Source organism: Hylobates moloch, unplaced genomic scaffold (assembly GCF_009828535.3).
Source record: "Hylobates moloch isolate HMO894 unplaced genomic scaffold, HMol_V3 SCAFFOLD_13, whole genome shotgun sequence".
NCBI classification, from domain to species: domain Eukaryota; kingdom Metazoa; phylum Chordata; class Mammalia; order Primates; family Hylobatidae; genus Hylobates; species Hylobates moloch.
The window spans coordinates 45605223-45630785 of record NW_026652288.1 but is presented as its reverse complement, the minus strand read 5'-3'; positions in this window follow the sequence as shown (position 1 = coordinate 45630785).

Here is a 25563-nt window from a genome sequence, read left to right as displayed (position 1 = left end):
ACATGTTATCAGTCAATGTAGAAAGTATTGTCAAGATATGTATCTGATACTTCTTGAGCACCGCCCTTTGTGCATTCTCTCTCACATTTCAGCTCTTTGCATCACTCCAGCTGCAGCTGCTTGGCCCCCCTGCTGTTCTACTCCCTGGAGTCTACCAGTCACTCACCTGGGAGGCCCACTCTTCCCCTGTGGCTGCTACTGAACTGCTGAGTCAATGAACCTCATGTTCTGAGTTTCCAGTTTTTCCTGCTAACTCTGGATTTGTATAAAGTATCATGTCACGGGATGTGAGATCTAGCTTTTCAAGTTGCCACCAAAGGGGCCAGATAATATTGCTCTACTGTTTGGAAGTTAACCCTTTGAGAAGCCACTTTGATTATCAGAAAACAAGTGATAGGAGAAAGCCCGTAAATAAATGTTGTCTCTTTCCTCCTCCCTATGGACAATACCTTGACACATTACCTTTGCATGGTATGTCTAGAGATATCTCATGTGGCTGAGCAACGAGCTGCATCTATTTTGTGGCTCGTGATGATGCAGTGGTCAAAATAATAATGCATGATTTTGCATCACTTCGAATCTTTCCCCCTCTTACTTTGCTGTGTCCTCACTCTCCATGCTTTGGAGGTGGCGCCTCAAAAATTAAACATTAGTACTTAATCTTTGTTTCAGGTTCCAACAGGTGAAGGCAGAAAGCTTTTGTAGCATGTGGATGATGATATCCTGGAATAGAGTGATGAGGCAGAGATGGTGTATTAATTTCCTAGGCCTGCCATAATGAAATATAGAAAACTGGGTGGCTTAAAACAACAGAATTGGCTGGGCACGGTGGCTCACGCCTGTAATCCTGGCACTTTGGGAGGCTGAGGTGGGCGGATCATGAGGTCAGGAGATCGAGACCATCCTGGCTATCACAGTGAAACCCCATCTCTACTAAAAAAATACAAAAAATTAGCCAGGCATGATGGCGGGTGCCTGTAGTCCCTGCTACTTGGGAGGCTGAGGCAGGAGAATGGCGTGAACCCAGGAGGCAGAGCTTGCAGTGAGCCGAGATTGTGCCACTGGACTTCAGCCTGGGTGACAGAGCGAGACTCTGTCTCAAAACAAACAAACAAACAAAAAAACCCAAAAAACCCAGAATTTTATCCTCTCACAATTCTGGAGGCTTGATGTCTGAAATCAAGGTGTTGGTGGTGTTAAGCTCTCTCTGAAGGCCCTAGGGAAGAATCCTACTTTGCCTCTTCCTTGTTTCAAGTGGTTGCCGAAAATCCTTGCTGTCTTCGGCTTGTAGAGGTATTCTTCCAATCTTTGTCGCTGTCTCTAATGGCTTTCCCCTTGGGTGTCTGTGTCCAAGTCTCCTCTTCTTACAAGGATACTAGTTACTGGTTTAAGGACTACCCTAATCACATATGATCTTAACTTGATTACATCTTTAAAGTACCTATTTCCAACTAAGGTTACATTCACAGGTTCTGGGTGGACATACATTTTTGGAAGATACTGTTCAACCTAGCATACATGGAAAGATATTCGGAGTTAAACCAGCAGGACTTGTTAATAGATTCAATACTAGGGATGAGGAAACGGATGGAATCATGGATAACTCTTGATGTCTGGCATGTGTAGTGATGTGATTCGTAAAGATGAGGAACCTTGAAGAAAAATCAGGTTTTAGGATGAAGATCCTGAATTAAATTTTAAGCATGTTGTGTTCAAGTCACTTTGAAAGGGCCTGTATGTCCTACCTCTTGTTATTCTCAAGATTCAGCACATAGCAGGTGCTCAGTAATTATTGATGGATAGCCTAACGATGGTGGCAATAATGACAATGATAAAAAAGCTTAAAATTTTTAGCAATTTTAGCCTCGGCTGTTCCTTTTTCAGTATTGACTGCCAGTGCCAACAAGAGGGAATGATATGGTGCTATTACTATGAATGATGATGAGGATGAAACAATATTTACCATTTATTGAGCACTTATTATATTTTTGACTCCATTAAACACTTTACAAACACTATATACAATCTTTAAACAAGCCAGTTTTTAGATGAGACACATGATGTTCACAGCTATTAAGTAACTTATGCAAGTTCAGATAGACAGAGAGTGTTAGAATATTAAACCTATGCTCGTTTTATTGAAAAGCTTTTCTTCATACTGCTGTATGGCTGGAAATGAGGGTGTATTTGGCAAATTGACAGGTTAATCATCTCCCACCTTCCTGCCAGATAAGTATTACTTTGTTTCTATAATTCAGATGTCCAACACACAGTAAATATGAAACATCTTCCTGAAATGTTTATTATATTTAAAGCGTTAAAACATTAGTTTTATTGCAAAATAAGGAAAGTTATATTAATAGTAAAATAATAATATATTAAGTGAAAAATTTTTAGTTTTTCAGATATAACCTAAAATTTCAAAGAAATTTTAGCCTGGTAGCATGCTGTTTATAGTCACATTTCCAGACACCTGTGAATTCTTTTTCACTCTTATCTATCCTTAACTGTAACTTAGTGAAAAACTAGAAAAGCGTGGTATAACACTTAAGAGTTTCTGGATAGTAAGTCTCATTTGAAAAGTTTTTCAGTGGTTGCATTCATCTTTATTTCTTTGAAGTTTTGAATTAGAAACTTCACTGTTTTTTTTTCTCTTCATATGTACTAGTTTCTCATGTAAAAAGGAGTTAATAAAAACAAATTACATTTTGAACATATTATATTCATATGAATTTTTAATCTTTTTAACACATGTCAATTAAACTGTGTCTTACATCACACTTAATGACTCAAAAACACCAATAAATATTTAAAGATATACACCTAATACAATCAGTCTTTTCTCATTAAGCACTGGAACTCTCATGTTCTTACACAGAAACCATTCGGCCATGCTTAGGTACTACCCATGTTTTGAATTGCTCCCTATTCTTGTATAAGTTTGCAAGGATAGAAGAAAAGTCAGCTGTTTTTTTAATTAAGTAGATACTAATCAAAGCGTGGTAGTAACTGAATGTCTTATTTGATGAAAAACACTTTTCTGCCATAAACAAGGGAAACAGATAATAGTTTATTTAAAAAACACAAATTCTCTTGTTTTGGACTTTGCCTTAGGTAACAAAATATGCTAGCTGTACAACAAATGAACAGAAAAGACACTCATATATGGGTATGTGCACATACACAAATCCAAAAAGAGTAAAATATATACGTCATATAACCAGACTCTTTTGGGCCTCCAAACCAAGTACAAATTGGTCTGCACTTATTTCTTTCTATTATTGCAATCAACAGTCAGAAGGATCTAGTTTAATTTCTTCTCCTTTCTCCATACCTATTAGCACAGTGCCCAATTAATAGTAACTTAATAAATATTTATTGAATACATGAACAAATGGCCTTATATTTTTTTGACCCTGGTCACTCTAACCTACTATTATTTAGGTTTACAATAGTATCTACTTCTATTAAGTCATGTGTAATCATCCTGGCCCACGACATCACTGTAGCACAGTGAAAAGGAGTCTGATTGCTCTCATTTTGAATCTCACGACTGGGAGTGAAAATGTGGACAACTTCACTTACCCTTCTGAAAGCTAGATTTTTTCTTCTGCAACATGGAACTCATAAAATTGTTTTAATTTGTTGAGAGATTATATAACTAAAGTGTGTAAACTATTTTGCACATGATACTCTACAAAGATAAACTCCCTTCACTTCTATGTCCTGCAAAGTCAAATCAGAGGATGAGAAATGACTGATGTAGAAAACCCTTTCATGTTTAGACACACACAGAAAGGGTGTCTTAGATAACAGGAGTCCTTAGATAACACTTTGATAATCACTGCTGCATCAAATAGTTACTAGTTTTACAAAAAGCAAAACAAATAATACTACTTAAGAAACTGCAATGTATAAATAACCTTTTTGTGACAGAAACTTTGACCACACATACAAACTGAAAATCATAAGAATCGGATACATGAAGGTACTGTGCACATACAAGAAACTAATCCAGTACAAATTCAGCGCAATTAAATTAAAAAGGTTATTATAAAAAATACTTTTGAAGTCTGACTTTCCTCAAGTACCAAAAAAAGGAGAAAAAAATAAAAATAAATATTTCTTAAACTCTTCCAAAAAATAGAGCTAGTGGGAATATTTCCAAACACAATTTGTGAGGTCAACATCACCTTGACTAAGCCAAACAAACACAACTCAGGAAAAGTAAGGCCAATATCTATAATGGACATTGATGCAAGAATCCTCAGTAAAATGTTAGTAATAGTTTATCGAAAGGATTACACATCATATTCAAGTGGAATTTATTCCTGGCACGTAAAGCTGGTTTAACGTGTGCAAACCAACGAAAGTGATATTTCACATTAACAGAAGAAAAGATAAAAACCACGTGATCATCTCAATTGACACAGCAAAAGCATTTAACAAAATTCACCATGCTTTCTTGATTAAAACTCTCAACAGTTTAGGTGCAGAAGGAAAATTTCTCGATATAATAAGTCATTTATGAAAAACTCACAGCTAACATTAAAATAAATGGGGAAAACTGAAAGCTTTTCCACTAAGATCTGATACAAGGCAAGTTTACCCAGTCAGGTCATTCTATTCAACATAGTACTGATCATACTAGCAAGAGCAATAGGAGAAGAAAGAAATGAAAGGCATCCAAGTTTGAAAGGAAGAAGTAAAATTAGCTCTATTTGCAGATGACATAATTGCATATATAGAAAACTTCAAAGATTTCACATACATAAAAACAAGAAAATCAACAAAACCAAAAGCTTGTTCTTTTAAAAGATCAACAAAGTTGATAAGACTCTAGTTAGACTAAGAAAAAAAGGCAGAAGGCACAAACCACTAATATCAGAGATAAAAGAGGGGCCCTTACAAAAATCCGTGGACATTAAAGGACAATAAAAGAATATTACAAACAACTCTATACCCACAAATATGATAACAAAGATGAAATGGACCAATTCCTTGAAAGACACTCTATCCAACCTCACACATAAGTAATCTGAATAGGTCTATATTCATTAAGGAAGTTAAATTAATAATTAACAATTTTTTAAACACTAAGCAACAGGTCCAGGTGATATCTGGGTCTTTTTGCTCTGCATATAAATTTTAAAATCAGTTTTTTCTTATCCACAAAACAACTTCCTTGGATTTTGATTGGGATTTCTTTGAATTCACAGATCAATTTGCAAAGAGCTAACATGTAGACAGTATTGAGTCTTCCTACCTATGAACATGGAATATCTCTTAATTTATTTAGTTCTTATTTGATTTATTTGATCAGCATTTTGCAGAGTTTTCCGCTAGCTATAATTAAATACTGTTAATAGTTAATCAACATTAACCTTTTATTTCTTTTAAGACAGAGTCTTGGTCCAGCAAAATCATACCTTACTGTAACGTTGAACTCCTGGGCTCAAACAGTTCTCTTGATTCAGCTTCCCAAGTAGTTATGACTATAAACACATGCCACTATGCTGGACTAACTTAAAAAAATTGTAGAAACAGGGTGTCACTATGTTGCCCAGGCCAGTCTTAAACTCCTGGCATCAAGTGATCTTCCTGCCTTGGGCCTCCCGAGTGCTAGGATGGCAGGCATGAGCTACTGTCTCCAACAGCATTAACTGTTTCTCAATCGTCTGATTTATGATAATTTTGTTCTCATTTTATTATTTTCTTTATAGTATTAATTTTTTTGACTCAATACATTTTTAAAATTATGATTTTGATATCCCATATGGGAAAATCAGATAAGCATTACCATGGAGCTAAGATTTATAGGTAAGGGTATGTATTTTTATAGATTTATATGTATATATATATATAATTAAACAATATAAGAATAAGATGAGAAAAAGATTATATGTCAAAAAGTCAATCATTATCATAAGTAAAAACATACCTAATGTTACAGTTTTTTGTGCATTTTTATTTTAATGTGGACTTTCTTTGAAATTTTTTATTTTTTAACTTTTATTTTAGGTTGAGGGGTACATGTGCAGGTTTGTTATAGGTAAATTGCATGTCACAGGGCCTTGGTGTACAGGTTATTTTATCACCCAGGCAATAAGTATAGTACCCAATAGGTAGTTTTTCGATCCTCACCCTCCTCCCCAACCTCCATCCTCAAGTAAGCCCCAGTGTCTGTTGTTACCTTCTTTGGGTCCGTGTGTACTCAATGTGTCCCCCTTATAAGTGAAAACATGTGGTATTTGGTTTTCTGTTCCTGTGTTAGTTTGCTTAGGGGCCTCCAGCTCCATCCATTATGCCACAAAGGATGTAATTTTGTTCCTTTTTATAGCTGTGTAGTATTCTATGGTGTACATGTACCACTGACACAGAGTAGATGGCAAATAAATATTAGTTTGTATTGTTCACAGATGTGAATATCTTAATTCTGACTGCTACAATGAGTGGATATTTGTTAATTGTTAATGTTGATCGTTAATCAACATTAACATTATTTGTTTTAACCCCATCTAAATTAGGATGCTGCCCATCCTGGGTATATATAAGATAGATAGATAGATAGATAGATAGATAGATAGATAGATAGATAGATAGATAGATATAGATAGATAGATAGACAAATAGATAGATCTTAGCTAGTTGATTTCTGTCTGGATGGCTTTTATAGTATGCTAAACTGTGCTTTTCAATTAATATTTATTGAGTGCTTGTGTTTTATGTCAAGTTTTATTTGTGCACTTCCAGCAATATAAACTAATTTATGGATAATTCTGCAATTATATTTTTTATGTAAAATAGATTTTTTATGTAGGGGACAAGATGCTCCAAGCTTTCCATTTTTCTCTTCAACTTATATGAAACAATAATTGAAGTTGATTACCAACACAGATGGGGGAAATTATATTGATTTCCTAGGGCTGCCATGAGAAAGTATCACAAATTGGGTGGCTTAAAAAAACAGAAATTTATTGTCTGTCCCACAGTTCTGGAGGCTAGAGGTCCATAATCAAGGTGTCAGCAAGATCATACTCTCTCTGAAATCTGAAAAGGAGAATCCTTCCTTGCCTCCCTATCTTTTTGTATTATCCAGCAATTCTTAATATTCCTTGGTGTGTTAATACATTCCTAATTAAGTCTCTGCCTGTGTTGTTACCTGGTTATCTTCCTGTGTGATTTTACACTATCTTCCCTCAGTGCCTATCTGTGTTTTTGTCCAAATTTCTCCTTCTTAGAATGACAGCAATCATACTGGATTAAGCCCCTTCCTAATGGCCTTATCTTAATTGCATCTACAAAGACCCTATTCCTAAATAAGGTCACATTCACAGATACCAGGGGTTAGAACTTCAATATGTCTTTTTGGGGGACACGAATCAAGCCATAACACAAATCCTTTTGCCTTACGCAAAAAAAGCTATAACTATCCCTCCTGTTCAGTAAGCATCTCAGCAGAATAATGGAAAAAACACTTTTATAGAAGAAAACTTCATAATTTCTGTGTAGTCATTCTTCATAGGATTATTGATAATTTGGGGAATATTCCAAACAAAAATATAGCCATGCATGTGTGAAGATATTTGTACAAGAATGTCCATCACAGCATCATATTTTATAATATCAAAAAATCAGAAACACTGTCAAGAGTCATTAATAGGGAGTCGGTTGGCCACATTGAGATTCAACCTTCATAAAGTAAAATACTATTTTTGGTCATTTTAATAAATGAAGTATATTTATTACTAGTGATATGGCAAAAAGAATTATAAATTAATAGCTGAAATACAACGATGGATTTCCAATTACCAGGCAATATGTTATGTGCTTACTGTATCACATTTAATCTTCACAATCATCATATGACATAGATGTTCTACTATCTCCATTTTACAGATAGGCAATAGTTAATAAGATTAAGTAATTTACCCAATTACACCCAGTGCTGAGTGGAGCAGACAGTATTTATATCCAGATAGTCCAATTGCAAATCTCAAGAGCATTGTCCCTATGTTGTTAATGATTGAATAGACGCAACAACACATATTAATTTCAGGAAGCAATCATTTAAGGAATACTTTGTATAGTGTGATTCCACCTTGGGGAAAGGTGTGTGCGTGTGTGCGTGTGTGTGTGCGTGTGTGTGTGCGTGTGTGTGTAAAAGGTGAAAGCATGTACAGTGGGGTAGTCAGAAATGGGGATGGGAACTAAAATTACTGAGTAGCACATACCTAAACAATACCAAAACTTTGCAAAGTATAACAGAAAATGCGATTTAACATCCTTCTATGTCTTACCAGGAAATAAAGAGATGTTCTCAGAAAGGGAAAAGGAAATCTTGAAGGTAAGTTTGCAAAGAACCTGTTTATTTACACACAACTCATTTTTCTACTCTGCAGTCCTGGAATAGTTTCTCCAGCATGATCACCTTGGTGTGTGACAGATCTGCTATCACAATTTGCTTCTACAAAAATTACATTTGTATCTGAACGGGAAGCAGAGAGAGACGTTGAGATGCAGGACTGGTAATAGCTAGCTTAGAATAGCTAAGATAATTTTTTGATCTGCCAGGAGAAAGAATGGTGAGGTAGGGCGGGGGGATGTATTTTTGTGCTATCTCTAATATAGAGAGGGCAGACTTGGAAGGATTTATGGCCCTAGACTCACAGAGAAAATAGTATTCACAACTCAAAGTGCTCATTAAGCTGCTGAAGTAAAAAGGGCTTGGGAACTCCTCACATGAGAAGGCAGCAGGATACTGACAGTAACAGTTGGTGGATGAATGTAAGTATTCAACTACTGGGAAGCAAGTGAATCTTTAAAAGGAGGTTCATGATTAGAGCCCAGCAGTTTTGACACACTGTAATCAAGCTGTAAAGAAACACAGCATAGTAAGGGATAAGCTTGTTGAAAGAGTAAAAACCAAGGACACTCAGGTAGAGCTGAGACATAAGCTTTTGGAAAGAGAAAAACACATTAACCAAACTAATTTCAGGCAGCATTGTTTTTACTTGATTCAACTATTTGAATACATTAAACCTTTTCTTAGGGGACTAAAATGAAACTACCTATGGGAATAAAACAAACAAACAAACAACAACAAAAACCAAGGAGAATCACTCCCACATTGGGGAAAATGAGGTAAATCTTTGTGGAAATATAAGTAATAAAGTATTATTACAGTTAATTTTTAAATACTGGCTAATGAATTGTGCTGTGTTAGGTAAGGTATGTTTATTGTCCAATGATTCAATCTAAATTTCTATTTTTGACAAAGAAATAAAAGTATATTTCTGACTATAGAAATAAAGTCATTCCTATATGGCTGAGCTACTACAATTAAAGTCAACTCAGAATAATCATTAACGCTTATTGAGCTTCCAATGCAACAAGCAATATTCTAAGCACTTTTTAATATCCGTTCATGTAGTACTCACGAGAAGCCAAAGGTAAGAACTATTATTAGCTCCTGTTTGAAGAAAAAATGCTGAGGCACAAGCTATCCAAACAATTTACCCAAGATCACAGAGCTAGTACATATGAGAGCCAAGATTGTGACCTGGGAAGTCTGGCCCCAGAATCTGGGCTCTTAGCACTACATTGCATAGCCCCACGAACTGATAAGGTAATTTACAGAGACTTAAATGTTACTGACACATGCTCATCTCCCTTTAATAGCCACATCCTAGAAACACCTCTAAAATAAACAACTATGGTAGTTTAAACATATGTACACAAATTATTTTCTTCTTTTCCTTTCAAGAGATGGAGCTTATCACATTCTCTAGAGCATGCGGTGGACTTATTTCTTTGTTTCTAATAAAATAGATATAAAGAGAGAAAGTAACCATGTGAGACTTCAGAGACGAAGTCAGAAAAGACAGTGTAGCTTCTGCCTTTCTCTCTCTTGGATCACTTGCCCTAGGGAAAGCCAGATGACAACTTATGATGACACTCAAGTAGGCCATGGAGAGGCTGATGTGTGAGGAAGTAAAGAAGCCTCCTGCCAACCGCCATGTGAGTAAGTAATCTTGGACACAATCTCTACAGCCTCAATCACACCTTCAGATGACTGAGGCCTCTATTAACTTCCTAACTGCAACTTCAAAAGACTGCACTCTGCTAGTCTGTTTCTGAATCCCTGAACCACAGACACTATGAGCTAATGAATATTTATGATTTTCAATCGAGACACATTGTTATGTAGCTACTGGTAACTAAAACACACCTATAAAAATAATATTTTAAAGTCATTAGACATTTTTTAGTTATAAAATGTATAATAAGATAAGATAGGATACCTGTTTATAAACTTAAATCTATAAATTCATACATTTTACTTTACTAAAACAAATCAAGATGCACTGAAAACTAAGAAATATGTGTTGCAGAAAGAGGCACAATAAGCCTTAATTCCCTGTGACTTTCATTATATCTATCTGGAAAATCACTTTTTTTTTTAAGAGCTTTTTGTACTAAGAGGACTACTTTCTAAAAAGTTCCTATTCATTTTAAATGTCCATAGATGCTTGCCTATGCATTCTATTGCTTAGGAAAAGCACTCCATGGAGCCAGTTCCACTTGCTGCCTTGAAAGCAAGAAGACCTTCAGGCTGTAATCCCTCACTGACTTTCTAAGAGACCCTGAGCAGCCCATTTACCCTCTCCGCATCTCCACTTGCTTCCTCTGCAAAATTAGGATGCTAATAAGTGCTGAGCTTCCTTATAGGACTGCTGTAAAGGGTAAGGGATAAAAATTCTTAAAAGGTCTTTGAAAATTTGGCATGTCAGATAAATTTAAAACCAGCTTCTCAGTAAACTTCCTGGTGCTTTGCTTAGCATTGCTCTGGCTAACATGACTTTATATTGTTAAAAAAAGAGAGAGAGCTGAATTTCAAACAACGTGCTGCTTTCCTATAATTTTACTGATTATGGAGCATGTCAATTGAACAAATGTGTTAAAGAGTTCTGCACTTAAATATCATCATCATCATAAGAAACATGATGATGACGTTAAAACAAGCCCATTTCTGTTTCCCTGACGTGTTCGTCTTATTAAGATACTTGTTTGATAGGTGTCAAATTAACACCTATCGAGGTCACTGCTGTGATAAGAGGGTGTTTTGCTGTGAGCAGAATGCCAGGTTATAATCTCTTACTAATTACTCCTAAGGATTATATAACTACCCAGGGCTGTAGTATCTTTCACACTTATCCTGGTTGGCAAATTACTTATCTATGGTGCTAGGAAAGTTCACCTGCTATTGAGCCTAAGGAGACCTTAATTAAAATCAGTTGAGTGTATCTGTGTGTCTTTGACGTTAAAAGAAATACACTCGTGAGTTCCCTTTGGAGACTTTGTCTATGCTGCTTCTCACTACCATTTCAGTCAGTATTGACTTTTCTTGATTTTCAAGGAAGCCTCTTATGCTTTCTTTAGAAGGTCTGTACATAGCAATTTTTCTCTTAGTTAAGAAGCTCAAGAGGTTTGGAAGGAAAAAAATTTTAATGGGTATAAGTATCTTTGGAGGCTTCATCCTAAGCTGTACTTCATTTTTGCATTGACTTTTCTCCTTTCCTTTGAAATATGGCAAATTACCCAGGAGTCCCAGATGTGGCTACTTGTGGGGAGCAAATTTTAGCAGGAACAGAGTGGAAGGGAGGTAACCAGTGACATGGCTCCTGAGGTCATTTGGATAAGATATGATGGATGACATAACTTGTCCTGTATGACAGTTTCCTCAATTTTTTTTTGTATTTTAGGTTTACCTTTTACAAAAGGTCAGAAAATTTGAAAGACATTTATCTCCCTAGAATAAAAGGATTAGATGTCACTTCTTAATGTTTATATGGTATAAAGACTTCATTAGTTTATCCAGAAAATATTTATTGGAGACCTAATAGGTGTTGAGTAATTGTGCTCTGAGTAATTGTGCTCCTATTAGGTGTTGTGCTAATTGCTAGGCATACAGTAGTGAACAAAATAGAAACTTTCCTGGCCCTGATGGTGCCTATATACTTATGGGGGAGATAAACATCAGACAAGAAAACGAACTAATAACTGTAAAATCAATAGTTGTATTTAAGCGTTCTCAAGAAAAACAACAGGTAAAGTAACACAAGGACTCTATTTAAGAATGAGTTATCAACAAAGGCCTCATTAAAGAAGTGATATTTGATATTGAGAGGTGAAGCCAGCTGGACTTCCTGGGTCGAATGAGGACTTGGAGAACTTTTCTGTCTAGCTATAAACGTTTGTAAATGCACCAATCAGCACTCAGTGTCTAGCTAAAGGTTTGTAAACACGCCAATCAGCACTCCATAAAAACGGACCAATCAGCACTCTGTAAAATGGACCAATTAGTGCTCTGTAAAATGGACCAATCAGCAGGATGTGGGCGGGGCCAAATAAGGGGATAAAAGCTGGCCTTAGGAGCCAGCAGCAGCAACCAGCTGGGTTCCCCTTCCACGCCTTGGTAGCTTTGTTCTTTTGCTCTTCACAATAAATCTTGCTGCTGCTCACTCATTGGGTCCGTACTACCTTTATGAGCTGTAACACTCACCACTAGGGTCTGCGGCTTCATTCCTGAAGTCAGTGAGACCATGAACCCACCAGGAGGAACAAACAACTCTGGATGCGCCATGTGTAAGAGCTGTAACACTCAGTGTGAAGGTCTGTGGCTTCACTCCTGAAGTCGGCAAGACCACGAACCCACCGGAAGGAAGAAACTCCAGACACATTTGAACATCTGAAGGAACAAACTCCTGACACACCATCTTTAAGAACTGTAACACTCACCGTGAGGGTCTGTGGCTTCATTCTTAAAGTCAGTGAGACCTATAACCCACCGGAAGGAACCAATTCTGGACACAATATGACCATAAAATGTTAGAAGGAGCAGTCCAGAAAAGGAAACAGCATGTGCAAAAGCTCAACGGTGGGAAGGAACTCAGTGCATTCAAGGAAGAAAAAGTAGACCAGTGAGTCTCGAATAGAGTGAATTCAGGGAAGAAGTGCAAGAAATGAAGATGGAGAGTCAAGACAGACCCAGGTGGTGCAAGGCCTTGTAGGTAATTGATAAGGAACTTGGATTTTTATGTAAAGTGCAATGGGGATTTATTAATATGATCTTATTTGCATTTTGAAGACAATTACTCTGGCTTTCGTTAGAGAGTGGATTTCCTTTTCTTTTCTTTTTTTTTGACGGAGTCTTGCTTTTGTCACCCAGGCTGGAGTGCAGTGGTGGAATCTCGGCTCACTGCAACCTTTGCCTCCTGGGTTCAAGTGATTCGCCTGCCTTAGCCTCCTAAGTAGCTGGGATTACAGGCGACCACCACCACACCAGGCTAATTTTTGTACTTTTAGTAGAGATGGGGTTTTGCCATGTTGGCCAGGCCGGTCTCCAACTCCTCACCTCAGGTGATCTGCCTGCCTCAGCCTCCCAAAGTGCTGGAATTACACGCGTGAGCCACTGTGCCCAGCCGAGAGTAAATTTTTGTAGAAAAAGAATGAAGTTATTGGAGTGGTATAAATAAGATGTGATGATGACTTGTATGAGCATCATGGTAGTGACCATAGATGGAAGAGAACGTACAGCACTTTGGGAGGCCGAGGCGGGCGGATCACGAGGTCAGGAGATCGAGACCACGGTGAAACCCCGTCTCTACTAAAAATACAAAAAATTAGCCGGGCGTGGTGGCGGGCGCCTGTAGTCCCAGCTACTCGGAGAGGCTGAGGCAGGAGAATGGCGTGAACCCGGGAGGCGGAGCTTGCAGTGAGCCGAGATTGCGCCACTGCACTCCAGCCTGGGCGACAGAGCGAGACTCCGTCTCAAAAAAAAAAAAAAAAAAAAAGAAAGAAAGTACATATGTTGGAACAAAATGAGTATACCTGGTATACTTAGTATATAAATACTAGATTTCTGGTTTTTAAAAAATGAATGTTCTGGTTATAAAAACTATAATGGAGGACTGGAGAACAGCTATTGTATATGTGGGGAAGTTAAAGATTACATGTTCGGTTTTACAGATGTTGAGTATTGATGCCTTGGGGGCACTTATGTGGAGATTTCAAAGGCAAATTTGACATATAAGTTTGGAATTCTTGTAAGAAGTTGACAGGAGATGTAAATTTGGATGTCATCTCATAGAGATGCTGTAAAATTTAATGAAAAGTGATGACATCAGGAGGGACATAATACAGAGAAAGAAGTGAAGGAATGCAAAATATAGTTCTGAGAAAATTAAAAATTATGATATTATAAGGAAATTGAAAAATTAGCAAAACAAGCTGAGAAGGAGCCCACAAAGGAAGGAAACAAACTGGGAGAGTGTGGTAATGTAATGAAGAACAAAAGCCTGATTAATTGTGTCCAATACTAAGGTAAATCTTAGCAAAATTAAGCACTAAAAATATCCATTAGATTTTTCAAAACAGCGGGTTTGCCCTTTATTAGAGCTGTTACAGCAGATTTATAGGGAGAGAAGCCATAACAGAAGGTAAAGAACTGAAGAAGGCAGGTGTCAGATTACTCTTCAATACAATTTTGTTTTGAAAAAAAAAAAAGAAGAAAGAAAATAAGAAATTAACTGGAAGGAAATGTGGTGTAGGAAAGTTTTTATAAATAAATTAATATGTAATTATTATAGTTTATTTCTTAATTGTTATTTATTTATTTATTTAAAACAATAATTACTGAGTATGTGCATTATGCCAGGCATTTTTTATAGACAGAAAAACAAATTATTTTCAGACAATTAGAGAGGAAATATGTATGCAATATGCTAAATGTATAAAAAAAGTTACACAATTGGAAATTATTTAAAATGTTTCAGCCATTAAAGTGAGATTCAGCAACAAAATTTTCGTTATACTTTTTAATTTTTAAATAGGTGGCCAGTAGTGTGGGGTACAACTGCTGTACAGTTGAGTAAATAATTACAGCCGTAAAATGTGATTGAATTGACAGTTGGGAAATATTTGGGTAAAAACTTTCCTTGTGGTGATGACAAAAATAAATTAATGATAGAAGAGGAACTGTATACTAGATAACCTCTAAGTCTCTTGATTAATTAATTAATTGATAACTTTCTATGATTTATACCTTAAACACAATTTCCAGGCTCAACATTTTAAGTTATTGGAGAGTAATGATAGGAAAAGTGTTATTTTTATAATTTTTTCTTTGGCATTAGTCTAGGTAACATTTCTCAGAATGGGTGCTGACAGCTTAGTCATAAGCTTTGTGGTCCTGAAGAAATATACTCCTCAATCATAGCTTCCAACTATAATTTCTACTGACCATTTCAGAAATTGTAAATAATTCATATGGAAAATGGTTTCGTGCAATCTATACTAATTATTGGGAAAAAATGTCCCATGCCTTGAGACTTTGAGTCAATAGAATCTTTAATGATTTAATTATGGAAATTTTTGAACATATTCAAAGTAGGGAAAATAGTACAATTAACCACCTGTGCTTGTGATTCAATTTCAACAATGAACAACTCATGGCTATTTGTTCTTTCCATACCTCCAGACTGGCTCACTCACTGCCTCAGCCCAGGGTCCTTTCCCATATAGGGCTTTTAATTGGGCTGATTGAGCATATTCACAGTATGCTGTCTGGCTTCCTCTGTAGCAAATGATGCAGAAGGCCAAAAGGGAAGCTGCAATGCTTTTCAGGACAAAGCCTCGAAGTCACATCCTCACTTCTGTTGTTCCAACCATGATTCAGTGTGGCAAGGGGCTGACTACACAAGAGTGTGAACACTGGGAAGGAAATATCACTGAAGGACAAATTGATGGCTAGCTAACACAGTGTATGTGTTTAAGACAATAACTCCCTTTTTAAAATATAATTGCACATATAACTTAAGACTTTAATATCACCAAATATATACATATAGTTCACATTTTCCCAATTTTTAATGGTTTATTCAAATCATAATTAAAATACAGTCATGCATTGCAATCGGTTGAAATGATTAAGTCTCTTTTAATCTCTCTAATTTTTCTTTCTAAATTATTTGTTAAAGAAAGTGAAATATTTGTTTTACAGAGTTTCCCACTTTCTGGGTTGTGTTGATTTCATCCTGATAGAGCATTTGTTCATTAGAGGCTGGGTAAATGCTTGATTAATTCCTTTCCAATATTCAGAGATCTTTCCTTAGCATCCTACATAAGTCACCAGTAGAATTTTACAAAATTCTATCACAGGCTCCTGGATTTAGGGATATTTGATGTGTTTCAATCCATTTCAGTTATTTTCTTATTAATGATACAAGTATACCATCTTTGGCCAGTAAAAGCCCTTTTAATTGATCCTTGAATCTTTTGCAAGTGACTCCAGTTGTCTTGACAATTTTCTTTTCTTCTAGCATAAAAAAATTTTCTAGGTTTATCTTATATATTAGCTGGCCCAGACATAGAAACAAACATGTCTCTACTAATCCCTAGTTTCTTTTTGTGAGTGTGGTCAACAAATAATGTATTTTTAAAAGCAAATTATGTGTTCATATAGTTATTTGAAATTCAATTTAATATTTAAAGTTTTTTATTTATTTAATTTTATATCAAATTTCATTTTTGGGGGTGAAAGATCTTGGTTCTAACTACAATAACTATACATTAACTATATTAGCGTATTTATTATACATATATACACATATACATAGTTTCAAAGAATAATGCTAATAATAATATGATTATGAAAATAGTATGTTTTTTGCAGTTATTTTTATCCTAGGATCCGTCTGCAAGTATATGCAATCAAATTACTATACATAAAGTCACTTGAGATAAATCCTTGGCATACAGTCATATTAGTTTATTTCATTTTACCTTTGAGTTTTAGGTATTATTTTTATAAATTTGATTTTGTTTTATTATTATAAAACATTTACATGGTTCTAAATGTGTATTCAGAGAAGTTGCCTTCTTCACCTGTTCCCACCTTCCAAATATAGGAATTTTTTTAAAGATTTTGGCTTATCCTTCTATCATTTAAAATACTTGAGAAAAAAGTATATATTTTCTAGATCCTTGAGGAATTGTCACACAGTCTTCCACCATGGTTGAACTAATTTACATCCCACCAACAGTGTAAAAGTGTTCGTATTTCTTCACAATGTCTCCAATATCTGTTGTTTCCTGACTTTTTAATGATCGCCATTCTAACTGGGGTGAGATGGTATCTCATTGTGGTTTTGATTTGCAGTTCTCTGATGACTAGTGATGATAAGCATTTTTTCATATGTCTGCTAGCTGCATAAATGTCATCTTTTGAGAAATACCTGTTCATATCCTTTGCCCACTTTTTGATGGGGTTGTTTTTTTCTTGTAAATTTAAGTTCTTTGTAGATTCTGGATACTAGCCCTTTGTCAGATGGATAGATAGATTGCAAAAATTTTCTCCCATTCTGTACATTGCCTGTTCACGCTGATGATAGTTTCTTTTGCTGTGCAGAAGCTCTTTAGTTTAATTAGATCCCATTTGTCTATTTTGGCTGTTGTTGCCCTTGCTTTTGGTGTTTTAGCCATGAAGTCTTTGCCCATGCCTATGTCCTGAATGGTATTGCCTAGATTTTCTTCTAGGATTTTTATGATGTTAGGTCTTACATTTAAGTCTTTAATCCATCTTGAGTTAATTTTTGTATAAGGTGTAAGGAAGGGATCCAGTTTCAGCTTTCTACATATAGCTAGCCAGTTTTCCCAGCACCATTTATTAAATAGGGAATCCTTTCCCCAGTGCTTGTTTTTGTCAGGTTTGTCAAAGATCAGATGGTTGTAGATGTGTGGTGTTATTTCTGAGGCCTCTATTCTGTTCCATTCGTCTATATCTCTGTTTTGGTACCATTACCATGCTGTTTTGGTTACTGTAGCCTTTTAGTATAGCTTGAAGTCAGGCAGTGTGATGCCTTCAGCTTTGTTCTTTTTGCTTAGTGTTGTCTTGGCTATGTGGGCTCTTTTTTTGTTCCATATGAACTTTAAAGTAGTTTTTTCCAATTCTGTGAAGAAAGTCAGTGGTAGCTTGATGGGGATAGATTGAATCTATAAATTATCTTGGGCAGTATGGCCATTTTCACGATATTGATTCTTCCTATCCATGAGCATGGAATGGTCTTCTATTTGTTTGTGTCCTCTTTTATTTCATTGAGCAGTGGTTTGTAGTTCTCCTTGAAGAGGTCCTTCACGTCCCTTGTAAGTTGGATTCCTAGGTATTTTATTCTCTTTGTAGTAATTGTGAATGGGAGTTCACTCATGATTTGGCTCTCTGTCTATTACTGGTGTATAGGAATGCTTGTGATTTTTGTACATTGATTTTATATCCTGAGACTTTACTGAAGTTGCTTATCAGCTTAAGGAGATATTGGGCTGAGACAATAGCGTTTTCTAAATATACAATCATGTCATCAGCAAACACAGACAATTTGACTTCCTCTTTTCCTAATTGAATACCCTTTATTTCTTTCTCTTGCCTGATTGTCCTAGCCAGAACTTCCAACACTATGTTGAATAGGAGTGGTGAGAGAGGGCATCCTTGTTTTGTGCTGGATTTCAAAGGGAATGCTTTCAGTTTTTTTTCCCATTCAGTATGATATTGGCCGTGGGTTTGTCATAAATAGTTCTTATTATTTTGAGATACATTGCATCAATACCTAGTTTACTGAGAGTTTTTAGCATGAAGGGCTGTTGAATTTTCCAGACCCATCAGTGTGCTGTATTCAGGAGACCCATCTCACATGGAAAGATGCACATAGGCTCAAAAAAAAGGGATGGAGGAAGATCTACCAAGCAAATGGAAAGAAAAAAAAAAAACAGGGGTTGCAATCCGAATCCTAGTCTCTGATAAAGCAGACTTTAAACCAACAAAGATCAAAAGAGACAAAGAAGGCCATTACATAATGGTAAAGGGATCAATTCAACAAGAAGAGCTAACTATCCTAAATATATATGCATCCAATACAGGAGCACCCAGATTCATAAAGCAAGTCCTTAGAGACCTACAAAGAGACTTAGACTCTCACACAATAATAATGGGAGACTTTAACATCCCACTGTCAATATTAGACAGATCAATGAGACAGAAGGTTAACAAGGATATCCAGAACTTGAATTCAGCTCTGGACCAAGCAGACCTAATAGACATCTACAGAAATCTACACCCCAAATCAATAGAATATACATTCATCTCAGCACCACATCACTCTTATTATAAAATGGACCACATAATTGGAAGTAAAACACTCCTCAGCAAATGTAAAAGAACAGAAATCACAACAAACTGTCTCTCAGACCACAGTGCAATCAAATTAGAACTCAGGATTAATAAACTCACTCAAAACCGCACAGCTATATGGAAACTGAACAACCTGCTCCTGAGTGACTACTGGGTAAATAATGAAATGAAGGCAGAAATAAAGATGTTCTTTGAAACCAATGAGAACAAAGACTAATGTACCAGAATCTCTGGGACACATTTAAAGCAGTTTGTAGAGGGAAATTTATAGCACTAAATGTCCACAAGAGAAAGCAGGAAATATCTAAAGTCGACACCCTAACATCACAATTAAAACAACTAGAGAAGCAAGAACAAACAAATTCAAAAGCTAGCAGAAGAGAAGAAATAACTTAGATCAGAGCTGAAGGAGACAGAGACACAAAAAACCTTCAAAAAAATCAATGACTCTAGGAGCTGGTTTTTTGAAAAGATCAACAAAATAGATACACCGCTAGCCAGACTAATAAAGAAGAAAACAGTGAAGAATCAAATAGAAGCAATAAAAAATGGTAAACGGGATATCACCACCGATCCCACAGAAATACAAATGACCATCAGAGAATACTATAAACACCTCTACACAAATAAACTAGAAAACCTAGAAGAAATTGATAAATTCCTGGACACATACACCTTCCCAAGACTAAACCAGGAAGAAGCTGAATCTCTGAATAGACCAATAACAGGTTCCGAAATTGAGGTAATAATTAATAGCCTACCAACCAAAAAAAGTCCAGGACCAGAGAGATTCACAGCTGAATTCTACCAGAAGTACCAAGAGGAACTGGTACCATTCCTTCTGAAACTATTCCGATCAATAGAAAAAGGGGGAATCCTCCCTAACTCATTTTATGAGGCCAGCATCATCCTAATACCAAAGCCTGGCAGAGACACAACAAAAAAAGAGAATTTTAGTCCAGTATCCCTGATGAACATTGATGTGAAAATCCTCAATAAAATACTGGCAAACCAAACCCAGCAGCACATCAAAAAGCTTATCCACCACAATCAAGTCAGCTTCATCCCTGGGATGCAAGGATGGTTCCACATATGCAAATCAATAAACGTAATCCATCACATAAACAGAACCAATGACAAAAACCACATGATTCTCTCAATAGATGCAGAAAAGGCCTTCGACAAAATTAAAACTTTTATTTAAAAAATTTTATCGGCTGGGTGTGGTGGCCCACGCCTGTAATCCCAGCACTTCGGGAGCCCAGGGCAGGCAGATCACAAGGTCAGAAGTTTAAGATTGGATTAGCCAATATGATGAAACCCCATCTCCAATAAAAATACAAAAATGAACTGGGCATGGTGATGTGTGCCTATGGTCCCAGCTACTCAGGAGACTGAGGCACTGGAACCCAGGAGGTGGAGGTTGCAGTGATCTAAGATGGCACCATTGCACTCCAGCCCAGGTGACAGTGCATGACTCCATCTCAAAAAAAAAAAAAATTATCAATATGCCGTGATTGCCCAAGTATCTTTGTGCTAGAGAGGATGTAAAACAATTTTGTAACGGGAACCTTCATAACTTCCAAGGTAGGACTCTCTAACCAGGAATTCAGTCTTGTTATGCTACTCAGTAAAGATAGAGATAGATAGCATTATATCTAGGTGAATTGTCTTCAAGGTCTGTAAACCCGTATTTAACTGGTTACCCAAAATGATATATTCTAGATTAATATGCTCTCCAGTATAATGTTACTGTGCACCAACAGATATTTATTAAAACTGAGCTAAGCAAAGAACCTCTTGGAGAATAGACTGTCCATTAAGTCAGATAATTTAAAACATATTCTTGAAACAAGCTATATCAATAGGAAGCTGAGTGCCATGGGAGCATTTTATAGCTCTCTCTCCTTCCCACAACCTGCCACCTCCCTCTATTGAAGGATGTTTAATAAAACAGCACTATGAAACTTTATTTGAAGGATGTTGTTGAAGGGAACTCTCTTACATTGAGAATAGATGTATGTCTCGTGAGTAACTGGTTCTGTTTTCTTTTATGGACACTGAGAAGTAACAGATCTGGCTTTCTTTGACACCACAGCTGCTGAGAAGCTATTTTGGTAAGCACATTTGCTGAAGTATCAGAGATTGGCCAGGAAAACATGAGGCATTCTGGGTATTCTAAACAGTAAGAATTTTAATACAGAGAATTAGCTAGTGGGGGGCTTGGGCACAAAGCTGTTAGAGTTGGTGACATACAGGAGCTCACCTGGAAGCATTGATAAACCTCAGTAATTGCAGCTTCTAGCCTTATCTGGTTTCTAAAGCAGATGATTCTCAAAATCTTTTCTTCTGCCCAGGTATATTCCTGCAGTGGCCTCCCACGATTGCTAATGGCATTTCCTTCCTTTCTATCTTCCTCATTTCTTATAAGCCAAATCCTACAGGGAAGGGCATCATGGTGATGCTCAGTGGAAAACATACACAGGATGCCTGCAAGTTCTAGGCGACTTGTAAACTCAGTGGTTTATAAAAACACACATGGCAAGAAAATGCCATTAGAAGAATCATCCAAGTCAAATGGAAAGGACCCTGTCTCCAGTGTCTGTCCAACTCTGTATAGGATTAGAATACTCACCACTGATACTCTCCTGGAACATGCGCCTTCTGGTGGAGTTGACCTCACTCACAGAAACAGGTGATCATTAGCACGTTTGCATGACCTAGTTACTTCAATATTTTACTTGTTTTTATATTTTTGATTCTAGCTGTTGCTTGAGTAAATATTTCATATACAGTCCAGAGCTGTGGCTGACCCTCAGCGTTTTAATCCTTTCTAACCTCAGCAACTGTGCTATATTATTCTAACATTGCAGAGCAATATTTTTATTCAATTCTCTACTAGGATTTTTACTGTATGTCTCCAAAACTGTGATTCCTTTTTTTCCTAACACTAAAGAATAAGAGGTTAGACCATGGGGGAAAAAAGTTTTGGTGACTATCCAATTAAAAGTTTAGAACACGACAGGCTCCTTGGCTCAAGCCTGTAATCCCAGCACTTTGGGAGGCCAAGATGGGCAGATCACTTGAAGTCAGGAGTTTGAGATGAGCCTGGCCAACCTGGCAAAACCCTGTCTCTACTACAAACACAAAAATTAGCCAGGAGTTGTGGCAGGCACCTGTAATCCCAGCTACTCAGGAGGTTGAGGCAGGAGAATTGCTTGAACCCGAGAGGTAGAAGTTGCAGTGAGCTGCAGTCACTACATTGCACTCCAGCCTGGGTGACAGAAAGAGACCCCGTCTCAAAAAAAAAAAAAAAAAAAAAAAAAATTACACCAAATTGTGGTGCATACATAGCAAGGACTATCTAATTCTCTTTTGATTTGAAAATTAAGCTGTACTCTTTTATTATGTATCATTGGGAGGCTCCTCATATTCTTTCTGGGACAAAAGTAATATATGTACAAACATAAGCATTTTTCATTTACTTACAAATAAATGGGATCTTATTCTAAGCAAGTGCTGCTTTTTAAGGGATCATTTCAGTTTGCCTTGCTGTGAAAAAGGCAAGAAAAATGTTTTCTTGCTTTTTCCTGAGATAGATTTTTTTTTTTAAATCCCCACCTGGCTAGGTGTGAAGTCCAAGCCAACTGCTTTGTATATTTATTTTCGATTAAAAAGATGTGTCAAAAAAATGACTAGGGTGTTAGCTTTACCTGAGTACTGAGGACTGCAAACTTTGCTGGTTGTACAGGTTTTATGAAACTATTTTAAAAGGGTAGGAAGATGTCCCCAAAGAGCAATAATTGAATGATTTCTTAAGAGACACTCATACAACCCCTTAGGCAGAGTCAGGTAGTGAAACAATGGCAGACCAAGGAGTCAGGAATCCTAATTCTAGGCTTTGTCAGGAGTGGTCTACTCTCTAATCACCCTTGTAATGGTTCATTTGAAAATTATTTAATTATAATACATTCATTTATAGGAATAAAATATACATTATATATACATATATAGGAATAAATATAATACGTTCATTTAATAGGAATAAAATGAGTATGTTTTTATACTATGCTTCTCAAAGAATTCTGGATAGGATAAGCTGTACAATGGAGAGGGTGTATGAGCAGTAAAAACTAATTTGAATTCTGACACTGTCTGATACTAATTGTGACATTGGACAAATTATTTAGCCTGGGGAACCAATTGCATCGTCTAAAACTGATTAAATTTCATATCCTAGTTAGTAATCTACTATAAGATCTACTTTCTAAAGTTGTTTTGAGGATTAAATGAGGTAATGCATTAAAAGAGCTTTGAAAACTGCAAATTCTATACACATCATTCCAGCTCAATAAGTAGCCATGCCAGGAGGCAGAGAGAAACTTAGATGCTTTGCATTGAGAAAGCTTTGAGAATTTATTGACATGCTAACTTGAATTCATGGAATAGGGAAAGCGGCATTCACAGGGTTTCTCCAAGAAAGCAGTTCAGCCTAAATAAGTACCAACGCACAATAGCTTTAGTGCCACTGCCAAAGCAAGGCTGAGCCCAGAAGGCCACCAATCAAGCTCTGTTAGCATTCATTCTCACGACATTCCTAATTTGTTGGGTTGGCTAGACAATGTCTTGAGTATATTGACATATTATAATTAAATTTTATTATATTACCATCCAGGAACAGATAACAAAGCAAATAATTTTATTGTTCTGATTATTAGCACTTTACATTCCCAATGTTAGTAAAAGTCAGAATATGTATATATTTCTCAAGACGTGTGTCTGCATTCAGATAGATAGATAAAGTATATAATTTATCAAATTGGAATTGTCCTATATGCAGTAGACATTACTAATGACAGCAATATCTAGTTATCTTTCCACATGAAAGACTGCACTTTTCAGCCCTTTTGTAGCCAATGAGATGTCACTTTAGGATGGGGGCAGTAAAATATTTACAACTTTTTTAGTCTCTCATTTTCCCCTTCTGAGAAGAGACTTGGTGTTGAGGTGGTCAGCTTTGAACATTGAGATGGGGCATAGAGGTCAGACACTAAAGAGAACTGCCCCGGCCTGCAGTGGACTTTGCATGAGCAAGTAATACATTTGAGTTAGGCCAAATAAGTAAGATTTTGGAGTTGTTATTGCAGCAGAGCGTAGCCTACCTGGATTGATTGATAAATCGATAGTGGGTGTATTGATAAATCGATAATGGGTATATAGTTTATCAAAGTGGAATCAGAATGTTATCTTGTTTTTTCTTAAGCTATATGACAACAATGTTTCCTTGCTGGTTAAAACTTTGTCCCCATAATTTTAATGCTTATTAATTTTACGTATCACAATGTACTGAATAAATCCTGCACATTATATATTTAATTTATTAATGTTGAATATTTCTTAAAAACATATTTAAAAGAAATTCACTTATGTGGAATTGTGCTAATTTATTTTCAACCATCAGTATAGAAAAATTTCTACATCTTTACCCGCTTACCATAACTGTATGATCAGCTTTTTGCAGTTGTTAGCTAAAAATTCATTTGGTGGCTGCTTTAATTTGCATTTTATTAATTTGAAGTGGGTTTGAATATTGAAAAGCATTTTTTAGCCAGTTGTGTATTTTACTAATGAAATTCTTGCCAACTCCCTTAGTCTTAATTTTATGAGATGCATATCTTCTTTTCAATGATTTGCAAAATCTTTATATTAGGGAAATGAATTCACTGTCCATTCAATATATGATTATTTTTGCAAATGGTTTTACCTTTTGATGACCTATGTTTGATTTTGATGACCTATATTTTAAGATCCAGGTTTTTTGGTTTTTTATTTATTTTTTCTTATTTTGGTCCATATTTACCTCTGCGTAATCCCTCTGTTGTATATTCTCATTCCCCAAATTTCCAGTTTTTATAATATTAATAGTAATTATTTCTAAAAGTAATACATCCAATGTAAATTACTATATAATATAAAACAATTTTTAAAGAAATACTCCTTACACCTTGACAATTTGATGATTACATCTCAAGAATAAATTGTAGATAGAGAACCTGGCGAGTGAAAAACCGATAAGATGTCACACTGCACTGGAATATTAGTTCTCTATGCAGAAAACATCACATTTGTTCATATGGCATATATGGCATTCTGTCCTCTCTTGGTCTCTATATACCTTTTTTATGTATTTATTGAACAGTTATATGCCAAGGACTGGTAAGCAGGGATGGCACATATGGTTGTACTTAAAATCCTGATTTTTTAAAATAGTTTTTAAACATAGGGCTTAAGAGAAGTTACCTTGAATGTAGTATATTAAT